The sequence below is a fragment of the Strigops habroptila genome, chromosome 12 (assembly GCF_004027225.2).
Source record: "Strigops habroptila isolate Jane chromosome 12, bStrHab1.2.pri, whole genome shotgun sequence".
NCBI classification, from domain to species: domain Eukaryota; kingdom Metazoa; phylum Chordata; class Aves; order Psittaciformes; family Psittacidae; genus Strigops; species Strigops habroptila.
The window spans coordinates 19,413,393-19,433,309 of record NC_044288.2 but is presented as its reverse complement, the minus strand read 5'-3'; positions in this window follow the sequence as shown (position 1 = coordinate 19,433,309).

Here is a 19,917-nt window from a genome sequence, read left to right as displayed (position 1 = left end):
GGAACTGGAAGAAACTGGCAGAAGAGATGGTGGAGTCTCCATCCTTGAGTATATTCAGAACTTCAGTGGATGTGACAGAAGAGCAATTTGATATACAGTGGCCTTGCTTTTAATAGAAGGTTGGATCAGAAAATGTCCAGGTGCCCTTTCTAAACTTGACCATTGAATTATTACTGGCCTTAGGATAGTATGCGTTGGGGAAACATTTGTGACTGTAAAGTGGTCCCGGGAGTGCTCCCTTCCCAAGTACTTTAACAAACAAGACAACTGGGAACAAGATACCTTTCTACTGGATCTGTTGTACTTTAGTCAAAGTTAGTATGATTTTGGTACATATGTATCCTCAGGTGAATCTCTTATGTAACATTTTTAATTCACTGGAGTTGAACAGTCTTAGAATTTCTTTATATTTAGTTCCTATTGCTTCTCTTGGGAAGTAGCATATTTTCCTGTCAGTAAGCTTTTCTCTATATATAGCCTGCATTTTCTTTGTCATAATGTAATGCTGCTGTTTCTAGCTACGCATTGTGTACCACACGAAGTAATCCATTCCCACTTGGAAGTTACTAGCCTAAAGATAAGTTATGCCTGATATATTATTCATTCTTAGTCATTGCTTACCCAAACAAGTTGCTTGTGTTGTTTTATATTTTTAATTTTTTTTAACCTCCTTTAATCCTCTCAAAAAACAAGAAGAAAAAACTTGGGTGTTTTTCCAGCATTATCTGCTTTTTTCCTCCAAACTCTCTCTAGTTTTTCCGCGTCTGTCTTAACACATACTGCCCAAAACTTCTATGCTTATTTAAGAGAATACTCTTTGGTTTGTGATAGGCAATTTGAAATAATCTCTGTTTTTGGAGACATATTACATTGCAAACAGATGCTGAATTTGCTGTCTGTCATTACCTGTAGACTTTCATCTTGCAACATGACTGCTTTTACTGAATATAAACACTGAAAATGATTTCCTTCTCGGGGATATTAACTTACATTTTTCCATGATGACCTTTATTTATACAATTCTTTTTGAGAGGCCTCATTGGAGCTCCACACTAAAGTGTACAAACCAGATTTTTTTTTAATTTTTTTTTTTTTTTAAAAGCTTAGAATGATTTTCCTTCTTTAAAAATACTTAAAGTTTGAGGTGAAAGCTGAGTTTTTATTTTAACTTTAGCTGTAGAAAACTGAAGATGTGATTGAATGATATAAAAGTCAGTGCAATGTTTTGGTTTGGTATTTTACAGATCATCTAAAAGGTATTTTTTTCCTAAAATTACAGACATCTTTTTCCCTCCAGATACTACTGGTTTCCCTTCAAAAAGGTTTCAGAAGATGCTGTTGCTAGCCACATAAGTCTGTTTTGATCAGTGAAGTTTGTTTAATGATAAATACCAAGGACAATCAGTTTTTTCAGAATCTTTACACGAGATTTGCAAAGACAACACTGGTAAACAAAATGAAATATAAAAAGCAGAAGTATATTTGGCTTAAAACCATTCAGATTCCTTTACACTGTATATGAAAACAGTAATGATTCTAAAAATGTTGTGAGATATTCAGACCTTAACTCTGAAAGACAGTGGCTCTAGCTGGCAAAACACTGAAGGTATGCATTTGGTATTTTGTACTTTACAGCTATTTCCATCTTCCATGTGTTTCAGCAGTTTTATTCTTACTAATGTTAGGAAGAATTAGATTCATCTGGCTATTCAAAAAACATTTTGTGTTAGCAGTCTACATAAAGCAATCCAAAAATACTGAAAGGGTTATTTTGTATTGGATATGATCAATTAAGTATATTACAACAGCCAGTAAAAACTAATCGTTAAATCTACATCTTTCTAAGCTGTGTCCTTAAAGCTCGGCATTTACCTTCATTCTTTTATGGTTTTTTTCCAGGGGTTTCTTTGCTAATTGTTCATCATTATATGCAGTAAATGAGAGAATTTGCATCATCTACAGTCAATAAGCACTGCTATTTTAAGTTCACAGAAAGTCATAGATCTTTAGGTAATGAGGCGCAACTTTAGGAAGTTTCTTACTGGACAAATTTTTCTAGAACTGGACCTCTGAAGGAGATAATGCTGTAAAAGACTTCTTTTATTTATATATGATAATCCAACATCCAAATTATCAGATTTCTTCTGCTTGATAATAACAATTTTATCGGAGCCTATCAGATTGTCCTAAATGCCAAGCCTGATGACAATAATTACTTATGATCCAAAAATCATTGGATGGCCATGCTGTATGCTAATGAGCTTTTTTCTAGTCTTTCTCTCTAAACATGTAAATAGATCTGTGCATTTTAGAACATGAGGAAGTTTTCAGCATTCCAGAAAATCCTGTGTGTTGGTTCTGACATCTCGCATTCAGCATATGAGTAAAACTTTCTTTTTTCATACAATCTCACTGCAAACACCTTTGTTATATTTATTGAACTAAGTCAAAACCTTTGAAATATTGAAAAGAAAAACTTGTGTGCTAGCAAAGAAAACTATTCAGTTCTTTAAAATCTCTTTTGTACATGTGTATTTTACCCCTCAGAATTTATTAATCCTAATTCTGGATTTGAACAAGTCACTGTTATACTAACTTAAAGAAATGGAAACAATAAAATGTATTCCTAAGTATATCAGTGTGGAAAGAGTTGTAACTTACATCAGCATGGTTTTAAAAGTTTTAGTTATTTCTTATAAGCAGTATTAACCTGTAAATTCATATCTCCTTACCTAGAATTTAATTTTTCATTGTGAAATTCCTTGTGCAGTGTAACATCAAAGCAAGGAGGTGTAAACTGTTTTCATGCTTATTTAGTATCTCCACAAAAGGAGAGGGTGGAAAATGGACTTTCATGTCTGCATTTTCTATAAAAAGTTACTATTGTGGGGAAGATGAATGGGACAAAGATTATTCATTATTTCTTCCATTAATTTCATCGACTGTCATTTCACAGGCAGAATCTTAAAACAATGTGTTGTTTGGGGTTATTTAATGCAATGCATGATTCTATTGTAGAACCCTTTGCAAATTAAGTTCTATCAGAAAAAATAGAAAACATCAAAAGAGCTTAGGCAAATACATACAAGATAAGTTCACCTGTGGCTATAAAATCATGATCTGAATGTATCTTCCATCTCGGGAATTGCTGCACCATCAATGCACACAGAGATTATATCAGAGATAAATCACTTTATTGCCTTGGTTTTTATGCCCTTTACCATCTACTATTGATTCAGGTGGACCCTAGGTGTCGCTTTTTTCTGGTACTTGTTTTGTTCCTAATAATGTAAGTACAAATTTATTTAGCTACCTTGTTGCACTAAAGTGGTATTAATCCATAAATTCAGAAAGAAATTAAGAATAGGAAGAGCTGAGCTATTGAATAGTATGTAGCCTGTTGCTGAAAAAGCGTGAGAGACGATGACTAGCAGTGGCTAGTTTGTCACTCAATCTTTGTGAGGCTTTAAAGGTATCTTGGGAACTAGAATTTATTAAGTCCGGCGTCTGTACTGGCCAAATAAGTAGAATTAGGACATGGAGGTAAGTAAAATAGAAAGGGAGAGTCAGCAAAAATTGAAAAGTGAAGTCACGACTCAAAGCCATTTACATTCTTTGAGTTATCAGCAAGGAAATGGACTTGGAAGATCCAGCAGAAGTAGTATGCTTTGAGTGTTAAAATATGTTCTATGAAGTCCCTCACCAAAGAATCACTAGCTAAGCTGTCACGAGATCAGAGAAGTCAAGTGGACAAATGATAGGATAAATAAGGTGAAGCACAGGGAAAACTGATGACCAGTTACGGGGGAGAAAGGTCTCAGTTGAGTGCCATCATGATCTGTGTTAAAGGGCATGACTGAGAATATGAGCAAAGGAAAAAGAGATGACTTTAACACAGAAGAAACATTTCCTTTTCCTGTAAGAGCAGGGGTCCTCATATAAAGTAGTAGATGGTAGATTCAGAACAAAATTAAATGCCATTTCATGTAATATTTAGTTAAACTAGAAATTTCTGTTATGCTGAGCTATATAACATATACATGTAAGGAGGGGAAAAATAGTGATCCATTTTTCTCACTTCAAAAGGAGGAAACATCCCTTAAAACTCCTTGCATTCAGAGGATTACATCTGTCATCATAACCTTTCAAAGCCTATACTATGGATCAGATATATGTCTATTTTTAGTGCTGTAAGGATATCAGAATACTTTATCTTTGGAAATTATCTTAATTACCTTTCAAAGGCCAATCCTGCTTGATTCTTGATCATTTGCACTTTGTTTCCATTCTTGTGAGCTCTAAATTACCTTTTTTTAAAGTCAGTGCTTTTTGTTTGTCTTTTAGGTTCTCTGACACTTTTTATCTGAGCTTGGATCTTCTAAAACTCTTCTTTTACAAAAGTTTAATTTCTTTTGCTATAGATGCAAAGATTGTCTTTACATCATCACATAAAAATTCCAGTCCCCTCTTAATTAAGACAGAATTTACTATAATCGTGATGAAATACTTGGTGTTTGCTGGGTTGGTTTTTAGACCTTGCCATATTCACTTGAAGAGAGAGGAGACGTTTCTCTTCTCTCCTAGCATAATATATTGTAAAAGTATATCTGAAAATGGTCATGTTCTTAAGTATAAAAGAACTACATATCTAAACTACATAGATGAGCTCTTTCCCAGCTCTTTCCCAGTAAAACATCCAAGTGATTTAGGCAAGTTCCCATATCCTTTAGTGGATGGTGCTGTTTTACTGTGATAGAAGGAGAGAGTAAAGCTACAGGAAGTGCACACAATGCCTCAGAACACCATAAAACCAATCTAATTTTCCATCTTCCAACCTGTTTAACTTGATTCCTTTGCTGTGGGTGCAAAATGGGAAGACTTAGCAGATGGCATTGACCGGTGTTTATCATACAATGCTTTGAAGTAAAATAGCCACTGAAAATTTGCAGTGGCTACTCCTTTAAAATGTTTGGCTGTACTGTAAACTACTAAGTTTCAGGAAAGCAGTATAATGAAACGGAAAAATACGAGGTTCAAGGAGAGTAAATTACACCTGGAAATTACTAATATAACAGATTGCCATTACTGTTTTAAACTTTGAGAAAAGTGTGCATAAGGAAGTAATTTGTTCTCTACTAAAACTTTTCACTTTAATGTCTTTGCAGAATTGCAATGAACACACAGAATGTGAATCAAGAAGGTAGAACTATTTGTACTTTGTTGATAAAATAAGCTCTTGGTATAAAAACAGTGCAAGCTGCCAAGTGGCAAATGCTGCCATTTGTGTCTTTAGCACCTGGCTAATGATCCATGACAAATATCAGAGCTGAATGATAACTGTACAGTGATATAATCCAGTGTCATGGCACAAACCTTACACCAAAGGCTTCAGTGATGTGTTCTAGCCACTTTGTTGTTGAAGACCAACACTGAAAGGGCTTTCCTGTCCAAGTAAATTAGTCTGGGTGACAGAAACAATTTACAAAGCTCTAAATGTGTTGTTTGGGTTATTATTTGGAAGATCTAATTGTGGAATATTCCACATAAATAACATTTGGAAAGGTATCATTAGGATTGTGTCTGATTAACCCTGTCTTATAAAGCAAAGGACTGCATGATTGGTAGACTGGGTTTTTCTCCATACTATTCTGTCAGGCAGCAAGAGATAATCAGGTAAGACTCATCATGATCTCAAGATGCCTCTGATACTGTATTTGCTACCCCTCCTCTCTCAGATCTTGTCATCTGGGGATTGGAAGCTAACAGGGATTACATTTAAATAGTTAATTGTAGAAGAGCAGACTGCTGAAGGATAAAAGTTTTCTATCTTTCATGAAGGGACTAACTTCTGTGAGAGTTTAGCACTGCACAGGTAGAGTGTTATGGTTCTAGATGTACTGTTCTTCGGACTGGATGCTGAATTAATACTGTGTGGACTATTGAGCAGTTCCAAGGAGTTTATCTGACAAGTATGGTAGAGGATGCAAAAACCATATCCTGTACTACCTGAAACTTTAAATTCAGCTAAAGTTCCTACCTCCATATACAAAACCCAGAATCTTTTAGTGCAATCATAGTGTCATTACATGATTGTGAATTGATTCTGGTGCCCAGATTTGACTCTATGAACTCTGCATATCTGTCTGGATAGCAGCTGCTTAAACTTGCAGTCACAGTATACGCGGAATTTCTACTCTAACCAGCTTTCCCTTGGAATACTTCCCCTACATGTTAAGGAAATGACTTAATTCTAATTTTTTCTTTTCCCTAAAAATTCTATTACTTATTTTCCTCCATGAGACAATTATCTTTTTGTACTTGTAGCCAGATTGATTGTTTGAGGCTGTAAATTCTCTGAAACCAGTGGAGTTGTGTCTAGTTCTATTAGTGTATAAAATAAAATATGTATGCACCAAATTAAAAAGCAATAGAATTTTTTCTTACTTGATACTTTGACAAATCTGCCATGATATAATAAGAAACATCTGTTGACTTTGTTTGTTTGTGGTTCTTTCCTGTAATTGTTTGGTTGAAATTATGGTAGTTGTCTCTTCAAAACCTTGAGCACCCTGTTCCACCACCTCAGGTATTCATAGACCTTGCCAGGATCCAACCAGGCTTACTAAGCCAGCAAAACAAATTGGATAATTTTCTTCTGGGTTAATGAGCTGAATCAGCTCAGCTGAAAAGCATCATGGCCATGCAAACGTGTGAGGTAGAATTGCATGGCAGGGAGCAGACATGGTTTAAAGAGTCAGGGAGAGTAGAGCTTCACCATATATATATATACATATATAGAATCTAAGATTTGAGTTTGGGGGAGAGGGTGAGGTTGGGGGTGGGAAGTGAGGTGCTGGCAGACTGAGGTTTCCTGACTTTGAAACTGTTTTTTAGTTTTGAAGCACAGACCAGCAGTTGCACGTACAGAAACATTATTCAAGATTGAACCATTAAAAAAGGTTTCTAAAATAGAATTTTGTATAATTCCTGGCACATAATTAAATTGCCAGTATCAATCTGAAAAGGATATTTATTAATTATATGATAGAGTTGCTAAATTTCCTGCTTCCTTGTTTCGAAGTTAAATGTTTTGCTGTTCTTAATCTTTCCTATCAACCAGCAGAGCAGTGTTGCAGAAATTATGGCGCTCTGTTGGGATGCCATCCTGGTATTTATTCCACATGAATACCATATGATTTTGGTGGAATAGCCTCTAAAGGGTAAAGGGTTCTATGTGTGAACATTCCTGTTGATCAAGTTAATTTTTTTTCTTCAGAGAAGAGCGGAGGAAATGCCCACACTGAAACCAAAAAAGCCCTCAAACCCCACCCAGGCATAGGTCTGTTTCTTTCTAGAACTTCAATACATAAACAGTATTTATGAGCAGACTGTGAAACAAGCCTTTGTAATGATAATCCTGTGACAATCTAGCATCTCACCAGAAAGAGTACTTCAAAGTTGCATGTTCTTGAAGATCATACTTACAAGCGGCACGTTTGAATATGCCAAGCAGACAAACCTGACCCTTTCAGCCACAATGATTACCTGTTCTCCTGAGATAAGATTGACAAGTGATTGAGTAACAGAGGCCAGAGCAGAAAATCTATTCTGTGCTAATGAGCATGCAAGGCTATCGGGCAAGCAAATAGCACACAATAGGTTAGGTTAAAGACAATATTAATCTACTCATGGTGAAAGGAAAAAGTGCTCCTGACTCTGTGAAATGCATTGTGAAAGTTAATTTTTTGCTGAAGTATTCTTGTCCTGTATATCTAAACCACTTTTGCTCTTGAAAGTTATGGAGTCCCAGAGTTATTCTTAAATAACCTTTCTGTCATCTTACACATATCTTGATTGAGCTCCTGCAGTCCCAGTGTATAATCTTTTATTGTGTGGACCCAAATAGGTAGATCAGAGATACTGCTGCCAAGTTATTTCATAAGTTATTAGCTTGGTTGAGAAACATCCCCTTTCATTAATGAGAATAGAGGAAAGCCCTGTGACCAGCTTCATTTAGACTACCGCTATTTTGGACATACACTCTTTCCTAGGCAGAGAAAAGGAGATCTAGATCCTGTAGACTGACATTCAGAAGTTGTGGGATAATCGAGGGGTTTATTTGCTTTCATTGTAAAACACCTCAGAGTGCATTAATATTACATGCTCTTATTTGCGATCCCATTTCTTGTGCTTAATATTTGTAGCAGCATTCTCGGAAGCTACTATATTATGACCACTCAGAGATAAATAGAGTGTAGGACCCTCTGGGTAAACACAGTGCGCTGTAGATCAGACACAATGGGGGAGCAGAAAATGGGGCTCTCCACAAAGGACTCTGTTTCTTGATGTTTTGTGATGTTTTCAGGTTTCTGGAAGAAAGTGGGAGATTAGAAAAGTATAGAGGGATTTAGTGCATAATAATACTTATTGTTTCATTTGTTGTGCCAATCCCCACCCCAGACTTGGCCTGCTTATTTTTTCTTTGGCAATGATCAGTTTCCAAAAATAATCACAGCACCTGTCTCAGCTGCTGGCAGTGCACTCATGCAATGGCTCTCGGCTCACCTGGCTGAGTGACTCATGGCTTCCTTGTAAGCTAAGTAACCCTGTTCTCACTACTCATTAATTTGATCATCTTTTATCTGTGATAAACACTTATCACCTTGACCGAAGCGGCAATGACTTAAGATAATAGCTTTTCAGTTAGAGTCTCTCCTGGATGCAGACTGTCCAATGTGTGCAGACTGGTGCTATGCACATATCTAACTCAAAAGTGCAGGCTGTTAATCCCAAATGACTAGCCATTATTATCTCTCATAAACTGACATAATTTGTCTTTCAAACATATCCTGTTGCTTATTAACTGCAGCTTTTTTCAATATGAGCTTAAATTTATCACTCACTGCTTCCCTGGCTTATAGCCTCTACCACATCTTCAGGACAGCAAGATCTTGTAAAAGCATCTAATCAGTTGTGCTTGAGGATCATCTTGGGTCAGGGGTAAAGTTTCAGATAGTGCAAAGGGGGCTTGACCATAGTTTAGGCTTCTCCATATGTTCTTTGTTTCACTGCTCTCAGTCCAGCTATTTTCAGTTGTCTGTGTTAAGTAAAAATAGATATTTAAAAGATATTTCATGGTTTTGATTTCTTGGTTCAGTTTGTCTTCCTAAAACTTTATATATGCAGTGATAGGGGAAAAGATCTGTTGACATAAGATTGTTAGAGAAGACTGTGAAATAATACTTAGTAAGTCTGATGTAGTTTAATTTACTTGGAACTGTTTAGCTCAGTCTTCCAATAACATATGGGAGATCTTGCTGCAAAGCAGTGTGATATAGAATGTCAAAATTCAGTCAGATGTGGTAAATAATCTCTTCTGGTGTGTATGAAGAACAGAAAAGGTGCTTTGCCTATGTCTTAGTCAGCAATGTTTAATATGCTATTTAAAAAAAAGCTATAAATATAGAACAACAATGAGGATAGAAATCCTGTATAAGAACATTAATATTGTAAAATGAAATCTTAGATGCTCTTCATCTGCAATTTGGGGTAAGTTAATATAAAAGACATTCCCCTCACTCATGCTCCCTTTTCCCTGCCTTCACTTAGGTCAGTCAACGGCTGAGACACATAATTCACACATTTTTCAGGCAAGTGTCATCTGCATCTCTCCAACATTATGCACTTTATTGTTAATGTTCCCCTGGAGGCTTACTTAATCCTTTACAGCTGAGTGAACCAAGACACTGTGGACACAATTTAATTAATACCGTGTTACAGCTTTTCTCTATTGAGTCAGAAGTCTTTCCTCTCCTCTGCTGATGTAGTTGTTTTCTAAATATAATCAGGATTACTATTTCGTAGATCTGTATATAAATAGATTTGTTTCATTATTTGAGGGAACAGAGAATTGGGAAAATGGAGTAGGTGGGAGAGCAAGGCAGGGGACAAAAACTAATGGAGGAAAAAAGCTCTAGAAATAAAATTTTTAAACTGTTACACCATGACTGTTGGCTAGTGCTATACCTTCAGCTATTTATTCTTTAAAGGATGTGGGAGATCTGTTTAACTTTTGAGGGATGTAGCAGCCTCTCAGTACAGTCTAGTGTTGGCTGTTATACTGTGTGAATTATTTGCTAGACAACTTGTAATCACTGGACCAGGCTAGGAGGTTTAGAGGTTGAGTATGCCTCTTTAGGAGATGTATGGTGTATGTATAGGTTCTAAGGTCATCTACTGTAATACTGGAGCCCTTAGCAGAATTTAATGGGTCAGATTTCACCACTTTGGCTAGAACAGAAGGAAACAAAGTTACTTCACTTTAGAAATTTATCTTTTTACTTGAAAGTTATTGATTTACATTCGTTATTACTATACTTAAAGAATAGGAGGGATTAATGGGGAAACTGTCGTTATGCTAGCTATGGGAGTCTTGACCTCAACATACCTTCCCACTAATGAAATAATATGGCTAGTTACAATAAGAAGAGTTGAAATCAGATAATCTGTGGAGTTGACTTAACAGTTTGAAAATTGCCTTCCCCTAGTGAATGTGTTGAAATGTAAATAACATAAACCTCATCAAGAAAATGGCTTTCCGTTAGCTGTTAACAGTACAGCTCAGATACACACACCCTCTCTTGTACACGTAACTACTTTGGATTCCATCCCACAACAATTGGACTTATACTAGCACCAAAATATACATTCCATGGATTAATGCATCTTGAGCTGACCTGCAGAAAGGGTTTCTGAGAAGCTGAGTACCTCTGTGTACTCACTGACTGACTGCAAACTTTGTACTGTTCTTCTGTCACAGACAAAGCCGACGTGTGAATGTTGAGTGTACTTTCATTAACGTTGTCACTGTTTCTTTGGTCACTGAAACAAGATTACTGAACTTAACCCTAAATAAAGCCTGTATCACTGTAAGATTTTTTTTTTAAATGCTTTAGTGCAGAAATAACACATACAATCACTATATGTCTAAGAATCCCAAGCTGTATTTCCTGTATTGCAGAGATTTTTTCAAACTTAAACAAAATAAAATGCTTCAAAACTCTCAAGTGAAGTTCAACTCTAACTTTCCTTTTTTTTTTTTTTTTTGTTTTTGTTTATACTGTAAAGTTATGTTTTTAGCTACCTGGCTATAATCCAGACATTTACTTTTTTACTCTTCTATTTTGTCTGTCTGGTTAATCCAATGACTAGAAAAATCCATTATTCTTCAGTTCAAGTCTTATCACCAGGGAGACAACATAAACCAGAGAACTTCAAATGTGTCTATAGCCTTAGTCTGTGGAAACACTGTATTTTCTGACTGTCTTCTTCAAATTTCCCTGTTCACATTTCTCATGTGTCAAAAGGGATGCTGTGTCTCTACCTTAACTATTATGCTCACAGTTGAGTTAATGAAAGTGCATTTTGGGTACTACTGTGTCATAAAATTGGTTTGGGTTTTGTGTGCGTGTGTCTTTTAATATTGTTTAGACACGAGATTAAAAGTTAAAGTGTTGGAGTACAATTTAACAGTAGAGCTGGCTGAAATGTGGAACTTGCAGGTAATCAGAAAACTTCTTTTCACAAGCTGATTCATTCTAACTTGAAACATATCCTGAAAAAGTAGCAGCATTGAGACTAACCAGCCTTTCATGTCTATTCGTCATATGTAGTCAAAGCCATTCATCTTGTTCCTATGTTTTCAGCAATTGATTTTTTCCATGGAAATATTAGTTGAATTAAAGATATTCCTGTGGTGCATTTTCAGTTAATCACCATTTTGTCTCTCTACAAAAACAATGTTGCATGATGAACATTATATTTTTGTTGGACTGTGTCTGTGAGAGACATTATGTGGAAAATGGGAAAGATAATTATTCAATGCTATTTGGCAGCACTTAATCTCTAGATGAAACATTGAGGTTTTCTATTTTATCTATCATCTTAAAAAGCTATTAGATTCACAATAAAACAACAAAATTTAAGGATGCAGGACAAGATCTGTGAAATAAGGTTTCTAGAACTGGACATCTAGACAGAAATATTGAGGAGATATGGAACTGCCTATAGGTATTTTGAGGGGGGCTTATTTTGTTTTTTAAGGAAACATTAGTTCTTTGAAGCTTTTGCATTTGAAAGGTAGGTAAAAATGGTTGCTCTTTGTCAGTAAAAGCAGAAATAAGTAATTGACTTAGAGATCTGTGAAAGGAACAAATTGCAAGAAATTTTATATCTTGTATATATGTATTTTAGGAAGATACAGTAGAACCATCATCATCTGAGCTTCTAAACATGGACTAGATAACCAAGTATTAGTGTAGATTTCTCTTCCTAGAGGGGTGGGAAAATGCCTTCTTTTTGTCTTCATTGCTATTTAGCTCATCCAAGATCTGGGGAAAGAAAATATATCATGGCATACAGGGTTTGCAGTCACAAACAAAGTTTTTATTCCCTTGTTTCTCTACCAAACCTCAAACACTGAAATGCTAAACAAGCCCATTTATATGTAATGTATTCCAGCAGGTCCTGTTGCAATTAAGATGAAATGATTTTTCCAATAGAATAAGACAAGTTATACCTCTCTTGCTTTACTATACGTATTTCTCATCATTAGTACCTGCATGATACTACCTTCCCTAAAAGTCTCACCTTCAAAACAAATCAGCCAACAATTTCTTGGACTCGTGGAGGAATTTGAATTCCCATCTGCTCTAGAATGATCAAAGTCAAGGCTATTGCAAGCCTACCATCTTTTGGTATCACGAGATATCTTCAAAAAAGAGGAGGGCAGTGATAAAGTAAGCAATCAGGATACTACTTTTGCTTTTGAATAGGAAGCTATTTGAGTGCTGAAAGGAAAAAGACAATTGTTAGAGAAAAATCCTGAAATAGTACATTTTATTAGTTGTGTCAAAAACAAACAAAACACAAACCCACAAAACCCATCATCTTCCTGCACTTGGACACCAGGCTCAAAAGAAAAAACCATGTTCATTCATTGCAGTCAGATTTCTAAGCCAATCTTTGAAATAACATTTGCTTTTATTCTTTCTGACTTTAGCTAATGGGGTGAAAATAGCTTCAGAATATACCAGTTCTTTTCCAATTTCACATATTCATGAATCCTTTATTAGGCAGCCCTGACATTCAACACTCCAATAAATATTTTTTTCTCCTTTAATTTTACCTTACAGCAGATGCTTAGTTTGGTGTCACTCACCACTACTTAGAGCATGATGATTGGCTTTGATGATTGGATTTGGTTAGTAAAGAATGTACAGAATGGGAGTCTTCATTTGAATTACAACACTGACCATTTTCAGCTTGCCTGGAAGAGGAGTTTTAGCAGTCTGTTACTTGTCACCCAGATACAGATCTTATCTGGAAAAGCAGACCAAAGTAATAGTGGAAGGTGCCTGGAAATAATCACCTGAAGCAGGTGTGGGATATGTTTTTTCTAGTCCTCTAGTGTGTCCCAATAAAATATCCCAGCCTTTTACTGCTCTGGTCTGCAGTTTCTTCTCAGGCTGCTGGTTTTAGGTGAGACCTGAACCTAATGTCTTCCAAAACAAACCTTTATTCTTTTTACTCAGAAGTAATATTCCAAGCAGTAACCTAATGAGACTGAAAACTGATTCATCCAGTGCTTGCTCCGACACAAGCAGTTGATGGCAATGAAGCCTGAGGCTGTGCAAATGGACTGGAACTGGTGTTTTTGTCTGTTTGAAATTCAACAGCAGGGAGTCAGATTTCCATGGTCTTTTTTAAAAGTAGAATGCTAGAGAAATATGGGTCAAAAGTGCTGAGCTTTTGGCACATCCCCATGAGGAGTTCTAACCAATACCAAGCAAAGAACAGAGAACAGCTTTTCACTAGGCTGTAAGGATTATCCTGGGGGAGGAGAACAGTTCCTTCAAGGTGGCTATTAGAGCACAGGGGGTTTTCCTCATTCAAGCAGATTGATATATTTCATAGAAATTATGATGCTTTAGTGTGTCTCTGTTGTGCCACACACACCAAAAAAAAAAAAAAAAAAAAACCAAAAAATCTTATAGAGGACTGTCACATCAGCCCTCTCTCAGAAAATTGTCTTAGAGCTTATATCAAACGTGAAGAAATTCTCAAGTCGCTTTTGCTACCCTATTCTGGAACGACAATTTAATTTCAGTAAGAGGTGTATTCTGATTACAAGTGTATCATAAACACTGAAACCTCATTTTCCAGCAGCGTTGTGAGGCATCTCTAGAGGGGTATAGCTTTCAGGAGTTAGGCTGACTGAACTGCTTTAGTAAAACTTGGTTTATAACTCCTAAAGAGGTGATGGTCATTAGAATGATCCCCAGAGGTATCAGGTATGTGTTGCAATAACATGGAGTGTAAACAGACCCGTTTGGTCAATTATAAAATGCAAATGTTCTAGTTAATGTATTTCATAAGTAAACAGAATTTGTGGACCAAGGTGTTTAAAGAGGTTGCATTGATATTGTTTGATTATTTAATTATTTTTTTAAACCAACAGATACACCTTTCTTTGTTAACCTGGAGGGAAATATACGAAATCTGAAAGATACATGCAAAATAATTTCAAAGAAAACCTGCAAATACTTCAAGATGTTGATAAACTACATTTTAGCACACTTTGAGATGTCAGACGAGTAGTAGGGTTGGTTTAGACCCAAGTCTTGAGGGAACAGCAGAGTCCATGCTGTGTTTAGATGGCTACATTACAATAATCACAGGCTGAAAGTAGCAGAGGATTCCACTGTCTATTGGGCAGAGCTGAATGCTGGGACCATACTGAAGGGATTGCCCAGAAAATCTGGGAGGCGAGCACATAAGCGTTAGCACAAGGCATATAGGTGATTGTGTGTATGTGCAGCAAAGATTGCAGAAGAAGGGAGAGGTAGCAGAAATAGTTTTGAGGATGGAAAAATAAAAGGAACTTTGTACTGAGAACATGACAGTTAAGTGGTTTATGTGCTGTTGGACAACTGGAGATCAGTAGAGGTCCAGAACCTACCTGCCAGCTGGTTCCTGCTCTTCTTTGCAGGGTGAGGTCTATCTTGGCTATGAAACCTAGATTCTAATAATGCATGAGGGAAGTGTAAGAATTATATTCAAAATCATACAGTTGAGGGAAAAATGATTGGATTTTTTATATTAAAAAAGAAAAAAACCCAAAACACATCTACAGGTAGAAATATCTGGAACACAGTTGTGGCAGGTTGACCTTGGCTGGATGTCAGGTACTCACCAAGCTGCTCTATCAATCCCCCACCTCAAAAATACAATGAAAGGCCTATGGGTCAAGATAAGGACAGGAAGAGATCACTTGCTAATCACTGTCATGGGCAAAACAGACTCAACTTGAGGAAATTACTTTCATTTATTACCATCAAATCATAGAATCATAGAATAGTAAGGGTTGGAAAGGACCTTAAGATCACCTAGTTCCAAACCCCCTGCCATGGGCAGGGACACCTTGCCCTAAACCACGTGGTCCAAGGCTCTGTCCAACCTGGCCTTGAACACCGCCAGGGATGGAGCATCCACAACCTCCCTGGGCAACCCATTCCAGTGCTTCACCACCCTCACTGTAAAGAACTTCTTCCTTATATCTAATCTAAACTTCCCCTGTTTAAGTCTGAACCCGTTACCCCTTGTCCTACCACTATAGTCCCTAAGGAAGAGTCCCTCCCCAGCATCCTTATAGACCCCCTTCAGATACTGGAAGGCTGCTATGAGGTCTCCACGCAGCCTTCTCTTCTCCAGGCTGAACAGCCCCAACTCTCTCAGCCTGTCTTCATACGGGAGGTGCTCCAGCCCTCTTATCATCCTCGTGGCCCTCCTCTGGACTCGCTCCAACAGCTCCATGTCCTTTTTATGTTGAGGACACCAGAACTGTACGCAGTACTCCAAGTGAGGTCTCACAAGAGCAGAGTTAGAGGGGCAGGATCACCTCCTTTGACCTGCTGGTCACGCTTCTTTTGATGCAGCCCAGGATACGGTTGGCTTTCTGGGCTGCAAGCGCACACTGCCGGCTCATGTTAAGCTTCTCGTCAACCAACACCCCCAAGTCCTTCTCCGCAGGGCTGCTCTGAGTCTCTTCTCCGCCCAACCTGTAGCAGTGTCTGGGATTGCCCCGACCCAGGTGTAGGACCTTACACTTGGCTTGGTTAAACTTCATAAGGTTGGCATCGGCCCACCTCACAAGCGTGTCAAGGTCCCTCTGGATGGCATCCCTTCCCTCCAGGGTATCAACCGAACCACACAGCTTGGTGTCGTCGGCAAACTTGCTGAGGGCACACTCAATCCCACTGTCCATGTCGCCAACAAAGATGTTGAACATCGGTCAACAAAGATGTTGATCGGTCCCAGCACCGATCCCTGAGGGACACCACTCGTTACAGGTTTCCAACTGGACATCGAGCCATTTACCACAACTCTTTGCGTGCGGCCATCGAGCCAGTTTTTGATCCACCAAGTGGTCCATCTATCAAATTGATGTCTCTCCAATTTAGAGACAAGGATGTCATGCGGGACAGTGTCGAACGCTTTGCACAAGTCCAGGTAGATGACGTCAACTGCTCTGCCCCTGTCCATCAGTTCCGTGGCTCCATCATAGAAGGCCACCAAATTGGTCAGGCAGGATTTCCCGTTAGTGAAGCCATGTTGGCTGTCACCAACCACCTCGTTGTTTTTCATGTGCCTTAGCATGTTTTCCAGGAGAAACTGTTCCAAGATTTTGCCAGGCACAGAGGTGAGACTGACTGGTCTGTAGTTCCCTGGGTCTTCCATCTTTCCCTTCTTGAAAATGGGGGTTATATTACCCTTCTTCCAGTCATCGGGAACTTCACCTGACTGCCAGGATTTTTCAAATATGATGGACAGTGGTTTAGCAACTTCATTTGCCGGCTTCCTCAGGACCCGTGGATGGATTTCATCAGGTCCCATGGACTTGTGCACGTTCAGGTTCTTAAGATGGTCTCGAACCTGATCCTCTCCTACAGTGGGCCTAAGGTCTTCATTTTCACAGTCCTTGTGTCTGCTTTCCAAGACTTTCATGGTGTGGTCAGAGCATTTGCTAGTGAAAATGGAGGCAAAGAAGTCATTAAGAACCTCAGCCTTCTCCAAATCCATGGTAGCCAGTTCTCTCGATAGCTTTGGGAGAGGGCCCACCTTCCCCCCACCTCTCCCATCTTTCTAGTCTCAGTTTCATTCCCATTTTTCTCTACCTCCTATATTTCCAAATATAGTAACAGACCAAGTCTGCTCTTTACCTGTTTAAATTGACCTATTTTGTGCCGTATTTGGTTATATCCCTACTTTGTTGAGAGCAGTTTCGGACTATATTGCTTAAATACTGCCACCTACTTTTATTTTCTGCCTTCTGCCTGTTTTTGTTATGGCTCAAAACATTGCTTCCACACTGCAGCAGTACCCTCCTTCTTTGTTTTATTGTTGTAGTTCTAATTTGATGTTACTTTTCATGTTCTTGCATTTTATGTTTTTATGTAATATTTTAGTATTAGGATCTAGCATGTAATTTCAGCCGTGTGTCATTAAAACTCTTGGTTTTCTCTTGGCAAGTTTCCTTTGCAATTACAGAATGTTCACAAAACTGCTCCTGTGGGCAGGAGCACATGCCCGGTATTGTGTTGTGGAACCTAGCTGAACTGGAAGGTCATTTGACTAGTTAATACCACTTTCTCCTGTGGTTCTTGACACTTGGGGACTCAGAGATTCATGAACTCCGTTTGTGACTCCCCCACCCACTGAGGAAGGATGTATCCTCTGCAGAAAACTGTGATTCTCCTTTGCCTTGCATAGGCCTAATCTCTACTTCTTCACAAACAGACTGCTGTTTTCAGGCAAAAGCAATCTATTCATTTTACTCCACAAACACCTGTAACAGAGGAATTATTTAGGGCCATGAGTACTGTCCTACTTCCACTGAAGTCAAGAGAGAAGGCTCTGTTTTCACTTTATACAAATGACACAAGAACTGCAGAATTTTTCTCAGCTACTTCCTGGCAAGAACTAATCTTCATGTGCTCCCGAAGGCAGGGGGGCATTGTCACTCTCTGCACATAAAAAGTCGGTAGCTTGCCTTGGTATAGTAGTGAATTTAGTAGTGTCAGAATATAGATTTCATGAAAACTGCTCATCTCTGGCCACTGTGCAACAGTTTATGTTCTCTGTGGCAAAATGGGATAGTTTTCCAATATTTTTCTTGTTTTTCTTTTCCTGAGAAAACAGGATTACCACTGGTGTTTTCTGTCACATTTTCCATCCCATAGGATGCTCAATATCCCAGGTAAAGGGCATTATCTTCATAGCACATATATGTCATTTGATTGTTCATATGGTTAGTCCTCTCAAAGAGAATGTTCAATAAAGCAGGGCTTCCTGTGACAGAAGACACAGGAGACATTGAAAGAACTGTTAAGTTCTTGGTGGTTTTGACAATGCTTTTGTCACAAAAAAAAAAAAGCCCAGGAAGACTTAATTTCCAGTTTCCATAGGCCACTTTATCTCGTCTTATGACTAATTTGATTGAATCAGTGTCTTGTTTTATAACTAAGATGTCTTCCTCAAATCATATGTGCATACAGCACATTTAGGAAAAGGAAAGATGCCTCTTACTGTTATATTCTGGAAATCTTTTCTTTCTGTGTGGATTCTTTTATTTCACTCTGAATGCTACATTAGAAACAGATGGAAATCTGTGATCATTTATGGGTGTTTGCATATCTTCGTTTTATTTTCCAAGAAAAGTGGCTTTATACAAATATGCCAGGTACAACTGCCAGCTCGTCTGACTCAAATTTAATAACCAAGTTTTTCTGTTTTCCAGCCAAATCAGAAAAGAGGGAGCAGGGAAGAAAGAAATAGGGTGACAGAAGTCTTTTAAAAATTAAATGCCTAAGATTTCATGAAAATTGTTATCCAGAGAGACTGAAATCCTTTGAATATTTGGTTATGCAAAAGCAATGGACTGGAGGAGTTACCTCAGAACCAAGTGTACAATGACCATTTTTCACCTAGATTTGATGGTTGGGATTTTTTTTCCTGTGTTTTTGTGAAATGTTCGTGAGTCACTTTTTTTCTATTTTATTTTGTGTGAACATGTCTTGTTTCTGGCACTGAGAATGTAAGCTAATGCTTTGGCATACTTTGAAAGGGATGATTTTATATCTCAAAGGTTTGCAAGTCAGATGAGATTATTAATTTGGTAGGGTTTTTATATCATCTGTCCCCTCCCAAGAAAACAATTATCAAAGGATACTGCTTTAGCAACAGAATTTTACTTCTCTCTTACACAGTCCCTCAGTTACCCTCCTCTGGAGTGGAAAACCTTGAAGAGATAATGAGTCATGCCTTTTAAGAATCTTGTTGTTGTCTTTTCTGTTCTGTCATGAAAACTTTGCATGCAAAAGTGTGTCAGGGGAAATGTCCGTTTTGATGGATTAATTACAGTTGTATATGTTCTAGTGTGTTAACACTATAGAAAACATGACCAAAGGTTAAGCTTTACTTTCAGATCTGGGTGCATAAACAACATCTTTTTTCCCATTTGTAGCTTTCAACTTCCCATATTGGTAATTCTAATGATAGACTCTGCTTCCAGTTAAGGAGAGGTTAAAGTTTGTCCGGAATAGGCTCTTGTGTCAGGAAACCTATTCTGGCAGAGCTTCTGAGCACTCTTTACATATAAATCAATTTGACATGCAGGGGAAAATTTTGACCCCACTGCGTTGTTAACTGAGCTGTTAATTTTAGCAGAATCAGAAGTTCATAATTAGTCTCATCATTTCTGTTACCTGTGTGATATGTACATCTGGACACAACCTTTATCTTAATTTGCTAACTCCAAAAGGAAAAAAAATTCTTCCACTGCTGATTGTCTATTGAAGC